Source organism: Diospyros lotus, chromosome 2 (genome assembly GCF_014633365.1).
Source record: "Diospyros lotus cultivar Yz01 chromosome 2, ASM1463336v1, whole genome shotgun sequence".
NCBI lineage: Eukaryota > Viridiplantae > Streptophyta > Magnoliopsida > Ericales > Ebenaceae > Diospyros > Diospyros lotus.
The window spans coordinates 24,400,290-24,412,730 of record NC_068339.1 but is presented as its reverse complement, the minus strand read 5'-3'; positions in this window follow the sequence as shown (position 1 = coordinate 24,412,730).

Genomic DNA, 12,441 nt, shown 5'->3' with positions numbered 1-12,441 from the left:
TCTATAACAAGTGAATTCATAAATTAGCAAGGGGCATTTACCAAACAGGAGACAACCTTGCAAGAATGGAAACAAAAAAACCCAACAGCAAGAATTTGCAAGACACAAACTCGGCCGTGCCAAGATTCACTACAAAAAGAAATCAACAATAACAGAAATGAACCATACAATGCACATACGCAAGAATAAAGACAAGGCATAAGAACTAAATATAAATTCAAATAAATTAGAAACTAGCCGAAGCAACATATCATGAGCAAAATTAACCGTGTATATAGAAAGATGTCTAAGACTCTTCATAAATCGCAATGCCCAAATGATAAACAGAAAACAACTAAATATCCAATATGATTTAAGAATCGCAACAATGCTCAATAGTGACCCAAACAACAAGGTTTAACCAATATATCGTCAAACAGATTATAATGGAAAAATTAGGGAAAGGGGAAGAAAAAGGATATGTCGTGCTTACTAAGTGATTGCGACCTTCCGTTCTTCCCTCTTCCAGTGTTCTGTTCGATGACGATCGATCCGCCTTGATCTCCGATGGCTTTTTTCAGTGCGAGTTCTTGGATCTCCTTTGAGTTGAGTCGGAAACCTATTGCAACTTCTGATCTTCAAACTTTATGTTCAAATAACAAACGACCCTCGTCCTTTCGTTATTCCGATCACCTCCATCCTTGAGTTCTCGAATCTTGAATGTTGACAGATCTGGTTTACCCTCAAATGGCTCTGATACCACTTGTTGAGAAATCTCATGTGTAAACTAACACAAAATCAAGAACTATGGCAATACCAACGATCCAAGAAATCCGAACAAAACAAAAAATGAAAATAAACGCAACACACAATCTCTCATGAAAAACCACCCCAAGGGATTTACAGAATACATATACAAGATCCTCACGGTAACTCACAAATCAGAAACCATAACAATGAGAAATGCAACAAAGCACAATGCTCAAAATACTCGAGCAACCCAGCGCTCATACCTCACCAATCTCTCAGGAAAAACTACCCTAAGTGATACATACATACCATGAGACAAGATTGGAAATGACTTGCGATTCGTTCATCCATTCTGGTCATCGAGTGCCTCTTTGAACGTGCCAATCGAGCTCTTCACGAGCTCTGTTCTTCTTCTTGCCCGATTAGGGCTTCTGATCGTGTGTTTTGTGTCAAGCAAAGTGAAGCTTCCTTCTAATTTCCCCAAATCTCACCCATATATATATATATATATATATGGGCCAAGGACATGAATGGGATAAATGGGTTTGACACAATAAGCTTGGGCTTGTTGGGCTATAAACACCAACGACCCAACCCAACTTAATTATACATAACCCAAATAACAACATATGATAAAATCAATATATACTTTGTTAATATATTTAATATCAAAATATAATACAATAAGCCATATGCTACATACATGAATTAATCAAATAACATATAACATATCAATCTATTTTGAATCACAATATTAACATATATATATATCTCTCTTCAACCTTCTTAACAGAAAAAGGAAAAATTGTAACAAAACATAGAACCCTAGAATTCAAATAAACTAACATAGAAAAATGAAGGCCATAGATATAGGTAAGAGAATGATCAAATCGAACATTAAAATCCTAAACTAAAAATTAGATGGAGATAGTTAACTAACATCGTTGAGGCTAGGGCGACCCTCGGAGTGGAAAGAATCAAAACAACCAGCCATGGGGGAGCCACGATCTGAGTCTGAAGCCTAAACTCTAAAGCAAGCAAGCAAGCGGGCACTCGTGCACGTGAGAGAGAGAAAGGGGGCACTGAGAAGTGAGAAGAAGAAGTGAATAAGAAGAATACGCAGTGAGCCAGTGACCCAGATTGCAGAGAGATAGAGAGAACAGGGAAAAGTAGGTTTAATTGGGATTATGAGAGTCTGAGAGAAAGAGAGAGAGAGGAGGGGGGGCGGAAGTGAAAAGTGGGTTTAAATGGATGGGTTTAAGAATTGAGAACTGTGAATACACTGTAAAATTGGGCAGAACAACGGTACAAAATTGGACAGAGAGCATGGGAAGGGAATATAAAATTAGTGTTTTATATTTAATTATTTAATATAGTATTTATTATTAAAAAATTATATAAAAATTATAAAATTTTGAAATTGGGGCCTTTCACAATTGGGGGCCTTAGGCAGCTGCCTATCTGGCCTTATAGTTGGGCCAGCTCTGACAAAAAATACTGCAAATTTATAGGTCATAAAGAAAAACGTAAACCATAATAATTCTTTCCCAAGCATATTTACAGTATAGTACAATGGTTAACCAAAAAAAAAAGGACAAAATGAAGATCAAATGCAGATTGAATTTGAAGTCCAGTAAAAAAAAAATATTTATGGTGTCATTTTATACAATTCCTTTTTCCTGTTTTGGCAATTATATTAATTTATCGTATTTTCCATTTATGAGAGCTTTTTATGAATTGCAATATTAAAGAGTTCTACAACATTAATCATGTTTTGAGGAGCCATTTACGAACCAATCCTTCTTTTCTTCAATTTTTATGGTTGTTTTTATGGAGATTGAATAGAAAATCATGAATTTATGTGGTTGAGCTTTTGGGGAATGAGAGGATTTTTCAGATTTTTTGTGTATCTAAAAGTTAAAAATGAAATCAAGGAAAGATAGAGGCCGATTTCTTTGGGTAAAATAAAGGTCCTTGATAATGCAAATTGTTATAAATAGGTCGGTTCAATTTGTTGCTCTTTTTTTTTTGGGGGGGGGGTAAATATGTGCGGATTGCTATGCACTTATGTAGTGTTGGACCAGTTATAATAATTCCTGCCATGTTCTTATGTGATGTTTAGCCAATTACGATAATTCATATTTAGGTTGTTAAAAAATTGTCTTAGGATGCTTATTTGGGCTTTGAATCGTATCCCTAATTTTAGGAAATTAACGTTTACCTAATCGTGGTTTCTTGTTAGTGATAAATTGAATCAATCTGATTTCTCAATATGGATATAATGTACTATTTAAAATTAAATTTTTTATTGCATTTAATTTATTTGCTCAATCTCTATAGATGGCATGGATTATTGTGTGAAAAAAGCAAATGCCTCTACTCCGACAAGTGATCCACATGCTACCAATATTGAGGGTTTATTTTCAAAAAGTTTGGATTCATTTTCGTGATTGCCTCTAAGTGACATTACAAACGGTATTAGTTTAGTTACTTTTTCTTTTTTTTTTTGCACATCTATTCATTTATTTATAGTTTTAATTAGAGGTTATTTAATAAAAATTAATTATATTGTCGAAGCAGTGGGGCTGAGTCAATTAACTACCAATGTGACTTCCGAAAGGATCGGAGTGAAAAGTACTTTTGTCGACAAATGTTTGAGCACTCCAACTAGCTTGACAACCACTATTGGACTATTGTCTAATCACTCAACCCTAAGTGGTTCGACATCAGCGATTCAAAATCATCTCAATGTTGTAACTAATAGTAGCCATAACAATAAACTAGGGGATACAAATGTCTGCACAGGTTACGGCTAGCATTTTTTTTTATGATAAAATTATTCAAATTATTATTATTTAATTTAATCTATTCAATTGTATAATTTTTGTTTTTTTAACATGAATGTTTCCATTATTGTGTAATTATAATTTTTTCCTTTGCTGTTTTCGGATGACGCAACCGAAGATGATTGTGAACTTGATGGTATATGATTACTAGACTCATTTTACATATTAATATTGTTGATTACATGTTACCACTTGAAAATATTTTTTAACTGTTTTAAATGTTTCTTTTGTGAGATAAGATACAGAGAACGCTACGAGTGATCAAAGCGCAGGTATGTTGAACTTTTTAGTTTATTTAATTGCATTGTGATTTGAACTAGGAATTTCACGTTTAAATCGATATGTTTTATCATTAACTCTATTGTTGTGTATCGAAATATGAGTTTTCAACAAGGCTTTATATTCGTAATTATCCACATCCCCTCACAATAAATATATTAGTCTTTATTCCCAAATATGTTAGTCTTAGGACAATAGTGTTCATGATCTAATTTTAATGTTCAAAAAAGTTATTGTTGTTGGAATTCGATGCAGAATATTGGGATATTGGAGATCCAACACATAATGTGAGTTCTATTGTGCCATTTTTTGGTACAAGGAGAAGGTAGGATACTATTACAATACTTCAAATCCAAAGTCCTCCCTATGTTGTATGCACGGAAAGATTAAACTGCCTGCGATGCAGCGTCCTCCTAATGTGCTTACTGGTTTGCTATAGGGGACAACAGTAGAAGTAAACATTTTGTCAAAAATATAAGATCGTACAATAATATGTTTTGTTTTACATTAGTGGGAGGAAAAATTGACTCGAGTTTAAACAGAGGGGGCTCACCACCTGTATTCAGATTGCACGGACAAAACTACCATCTGATGGGTAGTCTTTTGCAGCCTAAAAGGAAATGTGTCAAAGTTTTCTCAATTGTATATTTATGACACTGAAAATGAAGTGATGAACATGATACGATCTGTGAGGTGATTATCTCTACTTTTTTAGCTTTCAACATGTTTAGCATTTGTGAAGTTTTTTCAACTAATGGCATGTTCCTTTATTCTCTATTTGGTTATGATAGGAAAAACAATGACATCAACACTCTTTATGCAGAAATCGTCTCTGACTTGAAGTCGATGCTAGACCAAAGTAATGTGTTGGTTAAGTCGTTCAAAATGGTTAGAGATAAAATGCATGAAGAAGACATTTTTTATGTGAGGTTCAAGTTAATTGGTAGAAGGGATTGCGATGCAAGGACATACAATATGCTGTCCACAAATGAAGTTGCGACACTTATCATAGGGGATTTCGATTCGGCTATTGGTGAAAGAGATATTTTAGTTGAAACTCAATCCGGAGAATTGAATCGAGTAAATGAGCTCAATGCTTCATACCTAGCTCTTCAATATCCATTGCTTTTGTCGTACGTGAAAGATGGTTATAGGGAGGATATTCCACTAACAGATTCAAAATCAGTATGTCTGCTTAGAGGAAAAATTTAGCATGAGTACTTCGCCTATAGATTACAAGAAAGAGACTGTGAATCACCACATATTCTATTCTCCAGGAGACTCTTCCAACAGTTTGTGGTCAATGCTTACACGATGGTTGAATCATCAAGCTTGGATTATTTACGAACTCATCAAAAAGAGTTGAGGTCAGAAATGTACAATGGCTTGACAAATATAGTATTACGAGGAGAGACCGACCCTTCAATGCAAGGTAGGAGTGTGGTTTTGCCATCTTCTTTCACTGGCGGTGCACGATACATGATACAGAACTATCAGGACGTAATGGCGATATGTAGGTGGGTTGGTTATCCAGACATTTTTATTACATTTAGATGTAATCCAAAGTGGCCGAAGATAGTTCATTTGGTTGAGAGCAGAGGATTGAGACCCAATGATCGTCCGGACATAATTTATCAAATTTTTAAGATCAAATTAGACCACTTGATTAAAGATCTACTTGCAATAAGATTTTTGGTACAATTAGAGCAAGTATTCTATTTAAGATTAGCAAAAAATATGATTATCATTTGCTATTGTTTATAACCTAACATACAATTATTTTTCCAATTCAGTTATGTATACAGTGGAATTGCAGAAGTGTGGACTACTACATGCTCACATTTTGATATTTTTGTCTAAGGAAGACAAATATCTAACTAGAACTGACATTGATTGCATAATATTAGCTGAGATTCTAGACAAAGATTTTGACCCAAGCTACTATTCAACAGTTCGGGATTTCGTGGTGCACAGCCCATGCGGCAGTTTAACAAACAGTTCTCCTTGCATGTCTAACGGTCGATGTGCAAAAATTTTTCCAAAGAAGTTTGTAAAATCTAGTAATGTTGACGAGATGGTTATCCAGTGTACAGAAGAGATGACGATAAAACCGTGTTGAAGAACAATGTTGAGCTTAACAATAGATACGTCATGCCCTATAATCGCTATCTGTTGTTGAAATATGGTGCTCATTTGAATGTAGAGTGGTGTCACTAATCCAGATCTATCAAATATTTGTTTAAATATGTCAACAAAGGACATGATCGAGTTACTGCAGCTTTTTACAAAAGCAGTGACGATTATGATGCAGGTAAAAATGTTAATGAAATAAATATGTACTACGATTGTAGGTACATTTCACCATGTGAGATAGCCTTGAGAATTTTTGGGTTTGAGATCTAATATTAAGATCCTCCTGTTGAGCGTATGAGTTTTCATCTTCCAAACCAACAAAATATTGTGTTTTCTGATTCTGATTCGATTAATCAAGTGGTAAATCGACCTTCTGTGAACCAGAGCATATTTCTTGCGTGGATGGATGCTAATAAAATATACCCTGAAGCTAGAGAAGTAACTTTGCAGAATTTCCCAATAAGTTTGTTTGGAAGCAATCAATCAGAGAATGACACCCGAGGAAACATGGATTCTCTATTGGACGTATATTCTATGTACCTTCAGGTTGTGGAGAAATGTATTACTTGAGAAGTCTCCTAAATATAGTTCGTGGGCCAACAAGCTTCGACAAATTGAAATGTATTGGCGGTGTTCAATACAGTTCTTACAAAGATGTTTGCTATGCAACTACAAAAAAATAGCATTTAGCGGCGGTTTTTTTTGCATTTTGCAGCGATTTTTTTGCATTTTGCGACAGTTCACATAATTTAGCGGTGGTTTTGAAAACTGTCGCTATATTAGCCGTCGCGAAACATTTAGTGGTGGTTTTCAGCAACCGCTGGAATAACCGCCACTAAGTCATATTTTTTGCAGCGGTTTCAAAACCGCCGCAAGAAAAGTGATTTAGCGGCGGTTTCAAAGTCGCCGCAAAAAAATTTTAAAATATTGAATTTTAGCGGCGATTTTAAAACCACCGCAAAAATTCAAAAAAATTAAATTATAGCGGCGGTTTCAAAACTGCCGCGAAACTTCAAAAAATTTTGAAATTCAAAAAAATTTGAAATTTTGAAATCTCGCGCTCGCGGCCAAGCCGCGCGCCTATCCGCCCCCCTTGGCCACGTGGCGGATGCTGAAAATATAGAACCCAGAACCTCCCTTGACCACATGCGCGCGTGAAACAGATTAGCTGCAAAGCCTTATTAGTAAAACTTCACTCATATAAATTATATACTAACATATAACCACTATTTTTCAGAATTATAATTTATATTCTTTACTATAAATTGAAAAAAAATAAATAAATTAATTATTTTTTAAAAGAGTAATGGAATAAAATAAAAATAAATTAATTGATTATTTTTTAAATAAATTAATTGATTAAAAAATAAAACAAAGATTTTATATATTTTTTAAAATTTCTTTTTAAAATTATAAAAAACTTTATATATTAAAATTTTGTTAATTTTTTTTATTTTCTTAAAATTAAATTTTTCAATAAATTTTGCGGTAATATTTTTTTTTGTAAATTTTTAAATTTTTTTCTAAATTTAGCGGCGGTTTGAAAAAAATAGCCACTAAATTAAATTTTTAATGAATTTTGCGGCGATTTTTCAAAATCGCCGCAAATGTTATTTTATTTTAATTATTAATTATTTAATTATTTTCTGAATTTAGCGGTGCATTTTTATTAATTTTAATTTTTAATTAATAATGTGATCTCAAGTCATTGGGGATCTACACATTATTTGAGAAATTTTTTCGCGACTTTGTTGTTTTCTGATTCTCTATCTTGCCCCGAAATTGTGTGGGAAAAATGTTGGCAATACCTCTCTAATAATATACTTTACAACCGACGAAACATGTTGCAACATGAAGGTATTCAATTCTATTTTAATATTTGTTGCTACATGCATAATTTAGCATTCAATTGAATTATGACAACGTTTCCAATATTTTTTAATTGTGTCCACAATATGCAAAATTGGAATTGACTGAAGAAGAAATAAAGGGTTATACTCTTATAGAGATGGAAAAGATACTGAGAAGCAGTGGAAAGAGTCTGCGAGATTTTCAATCAATGTCATTCCCAGATGCAGAAAAGATACCACAAGGAACACCCTTGAACGAGCTAACCAGCTATTGGACTCAGGCAATAGTGCATGGCTAGTCCCAATTTTTGATTTAGAAGGTAATTTTTCCTAGAAATGCATATGGGCATTTCTCCCCATTTTAACATGCTTCCCACACTTGTCCATACTCAATACTTTTGAGTTCTAGTTACCAATATTACTTCCTAGGATTGCCTTGACTGTGTACCCTAGACCTTGCTTGTTAGGTCTCGTTCCCTTAATTGTTTGTTTCCCTTGAAATCTAGCTATACTTGCCATTGGAGCAATAATTTTTCATCTAGAATTATGCTAGTACCCTAAATCCTCGGCGATTTGCGTGTTTTCTGGTAACCCAACTTGGCTTCATAACCTAACACATTGGCATCCCTCATACAAGGGAGTACTAGCAGGTCACATAGCAACCACCTACATTATTCAAACGCGGAACTTCCAAGTCATTTTATTTGTATACATAATGTGGAGACTTTGGTATCTACCTATTTACACAGCTTACAATCGTACCAATATAATTTTTTTTTTTTTCTATTTCCATTTTCTAACCCCAATACCACAAATTCTATTTCGTACCTTAAAATTACTTTTTTTTTTTTCAATTTCATTTTCACATGTAAATTACCATCAAGTGCATACCCCGCATGCACGAGTTCCCTACTCCACTCAAAATTCTCTATGTAAGGCCCCCAATTTATAATAAACATTTATATTTTTTTGGGGGGGACCCGATGCTGGCACGATTACCAAAAACTCATGGCAACTTCTTCCTTAGAAACCCTGGCTGAAGAATTCAAGGCGAAGCGTCAGAATGATTTACTCATACTAGAGTCTTAATGAAAAACATCACAGCTAGCACACACATTTCTAATAACAGAACTTTACCATTGCCTTATACATTGACTAACACATTCTTAAGCATACATCAAGGTCAATTACAGTAAGCAACGCTAAAGCTAGCTTGTTACCCTATTACAAATACCCACAGTAGGGTTACACCCTTATGACTTTACAATCGGGACTACTCTGTACACGTCTAAACCCCCGCTTTAGCACCCCTGGCTCGTCGTCGTGTGGGACCCTGCGCTTACTTGGAATGATGCAAGCAAACATGAGCCGCAAGGCCCAACAAACATAATAGAGTAGAGGCAACGGATTAAGGATATAGCTCCCCTACGCCCCATGCATTTCATGCCAATGCAACAACATCTCATGCCATGTAAAACACGTGAATTAGCCCAAATGTGTAAATAGAAAGTACACTGCACATACACGGTCCTTAGGGCCCACATAAGAAGCACACAATGGCACCCATGTCCCTACATACAAACCTGCTGGCAGCCAAGCATAAGCTACCAATTCATTACTCTTAACATTACGACGGGTCCAGCATATAGCCCACCCGAGCTTGAAACATACTCTTTTGTCACATCATTTAATATTTCTTGCCATCATACATATAACATATAGTTGTCGTGGGTCTTATCCCCACAGTCTTACGCACATTTCTTCTCTCTCATAGCCACTCTTACTCACCATATAATGTAACACATAAGAAATGCAATGGCTTGTGTAACATAAACGTAATGACAATATCTCCAGAAACCAAGCATTAGGCTATGTTGTGCCCACATAGGAACTCACATAGGCAAAGTGCTCTAAATGCATATGCTCACCTATCATGCCCAAGTCGGCACGCAACAGGCCAATCAGGTCATGTCAATACGCATACTCCCAACACACACAAATCATGTCCCCCAATGAATGCAACTCAATCTCATATGTCACAACATTATGATATGCACAATATCAAATGTGGGTGACTAGCAGTACCAGCTTTCTTGGCTCGTCTGTGGATTGAAATCAGACTGGGTTATTCAAATTGAAGAAAACAATGCAAGAAAACTCATAATAGGAACTTACACGGCCTGCTATATATGAGGGTTAGCTTGGTCAACCAAAGAAGCAGGTATCAGAGCAAATCAACTTGGTGGAAGTTGTTCGTGATCAAAGGAGTTTAGGTCTAGGTGCATCACTGGCATAATCGATAAAAGTTATTTTCGTATTTCATTTTTGATATGTGTTTTTTTGCATATAGTTGTCTATACCTAGTCTTGTAAGAGTTTATTTTGCATCCTTTTCCGATACATGTGTTTTTTAAAAAGTTTTCAAAAACTCCCTTAGATGATACACTAAGCGTTAGTACATTCCTAACAAACTCCTCCCTCAAGGATGAAATGACACTGGTTGAATAATTTTTTTTTATATTAGTAGAGTTTTAAAAATTCTATTGAATTTATATATATAATTTAAACTTTATAATTTCCTTTCAATAGAAAAAATACATTCAGTAAATGAATTTATTTAAATGTAAAAAAATTCAAAAATTCTATTAATCTAATAATAGAAAATAAGAAAATAAATAATAAGGGAAAGATTGGGAGTTCGCCAAATCATTAGAAGAAATGTGTTTTAAGTAACGAAATATGAGGGGTAATTTTACAAAATGCGCGTCACCCACTTATGGGATACATGTATAAGAAAAATCTTATAAACATTTTCTGAGCAAATCAATTTCAGCATTTTTTTTCTCCATAAAACCGTCACTACATATACTCTTTATCTTTTTCTTATCTGACTTGAGCATACAAAGGCGATTCCGAAGGTGCCCCAGCAATCCAACTCCCACTATCTTTGAAGATGATTCTTTGAACAAATATGTGAATAGCACATCGAGACTGTCACTCCATAATAGGCTTCTTCATGTAATCTGTACACAAGTTTTATTTAATCATGCCTAGTAATTATTTTATAATTTATTAATGATTATTTAACAAAGAGTTGCAGGTAGCTTTGTTTAGAAGGAAAGGAATGGTTTTTAACCTGAAATTTGTCCATTAATTATTTTTTTTAAAACTTAAAAAACTAGAATTAAGAGTTGTTTAGAGTTGCAGCTGAATATGTGGAGGATGTCGTTGCATTGGCAGCACTGCATTATTCTCTCAATTCTCTTTTTCCCGGCATTTTGCAGTCAATTCAAAACTGGTTGAGTTAGTCTTAGTCAAAATCACCACGCATACACAAATATTCAATTCAAAAAGCAACCACCCCACGAAAAATCCACCCATAGCGGACGCGCAAATGGAGTGGAGTAGAGACGTGCAAATCAAATATTCTACCATTTCTATTCTTTCTTTAACAGAAATCAGTAGAGAAAGAAAGAGGAGAGAAATTACTTGGTAGCTTCCACTGGCAGTGAATCAGAGAGAAGACTAGGGTTTCTAGTGTGTGGGGCTTGCTTTTTTTTTTTTGTTGGGGGGGGGGGGGGGGGGGGGGGGGGGGGGTTGGTGTGACATGGCACATGTTGGATACTAGTTTCAAATATTCCAATAATTGAAGCTATATATGTGTTCAGTTCTGCAATTGTTATTTCACATTAACCAATCCCACCACTAAATTTCATCCTCGAATTATTTTGTCATGTTGATGAGGATGAAATAATTCATGATGTTGATGAGGATTAAATTATTACAACATTTAACGGACTCCCTCACCAATTGTGAACGTTGTCTATTCGCAACGCTTCGCCTCAAAGCACTTCTTACTGTCTGGGTTGGGCTTGTTTGCTCGTCTGGAAATTCCATTCAACTGGAATCAAATCCACACGCCGCCGAAATCCGCCTTACCGCAATTGCCAAGGAAAACCGCTCACCACAGTAGTCGCCATCAACTGGAATCAAATCCATAGCCAAGGATTGACTGCTTTGATACCATTTGATATGAACCTTGGAGATGAGCTAGGGTATAAAAGGAAGATTGAGAATGATAAGAAATGAATTTAGGGAGAAATCGGTTGAGAGGGAAAGAAGAAGATAAGGGAAGAGATCACCGAGAGAGAGCGAGAGAGAGAGAGAAAGAGAGAGAAATAGAGTTTTCAATTCATTTTCATCATATCCCTTTCCTACAACTGAGGCAATATATATAGCCTCACTTAGCTACCAAACAAAACTCTCTAACCAAACTAAGTTACAAGACAAAAAAGAAAAATAATAAAATAACACCACCCATGTGTTGTAACTGAATTACAAAAATATCCCTAACTTAATTGTAACTCAATTACAGCTTAGCCCCTATAATACCCAAGGTCGTGACAATTCCCCCCCCCCCTCCCCAATTAAAATGTTTCTTGTCCCCAAGAAACTTATTACCACCTAGCCGTTGCTTCTTTATCCAATGTCCATCTTCACCCTAGTGGTTTTTTCTTCGTTTTTCCTTCTTATCTTGTTTTTCCCTTTTCTTTTACCTTCTCTTTTCTTTCTCCTCGGCAACAACAACATTATGTCTTGCTGCCA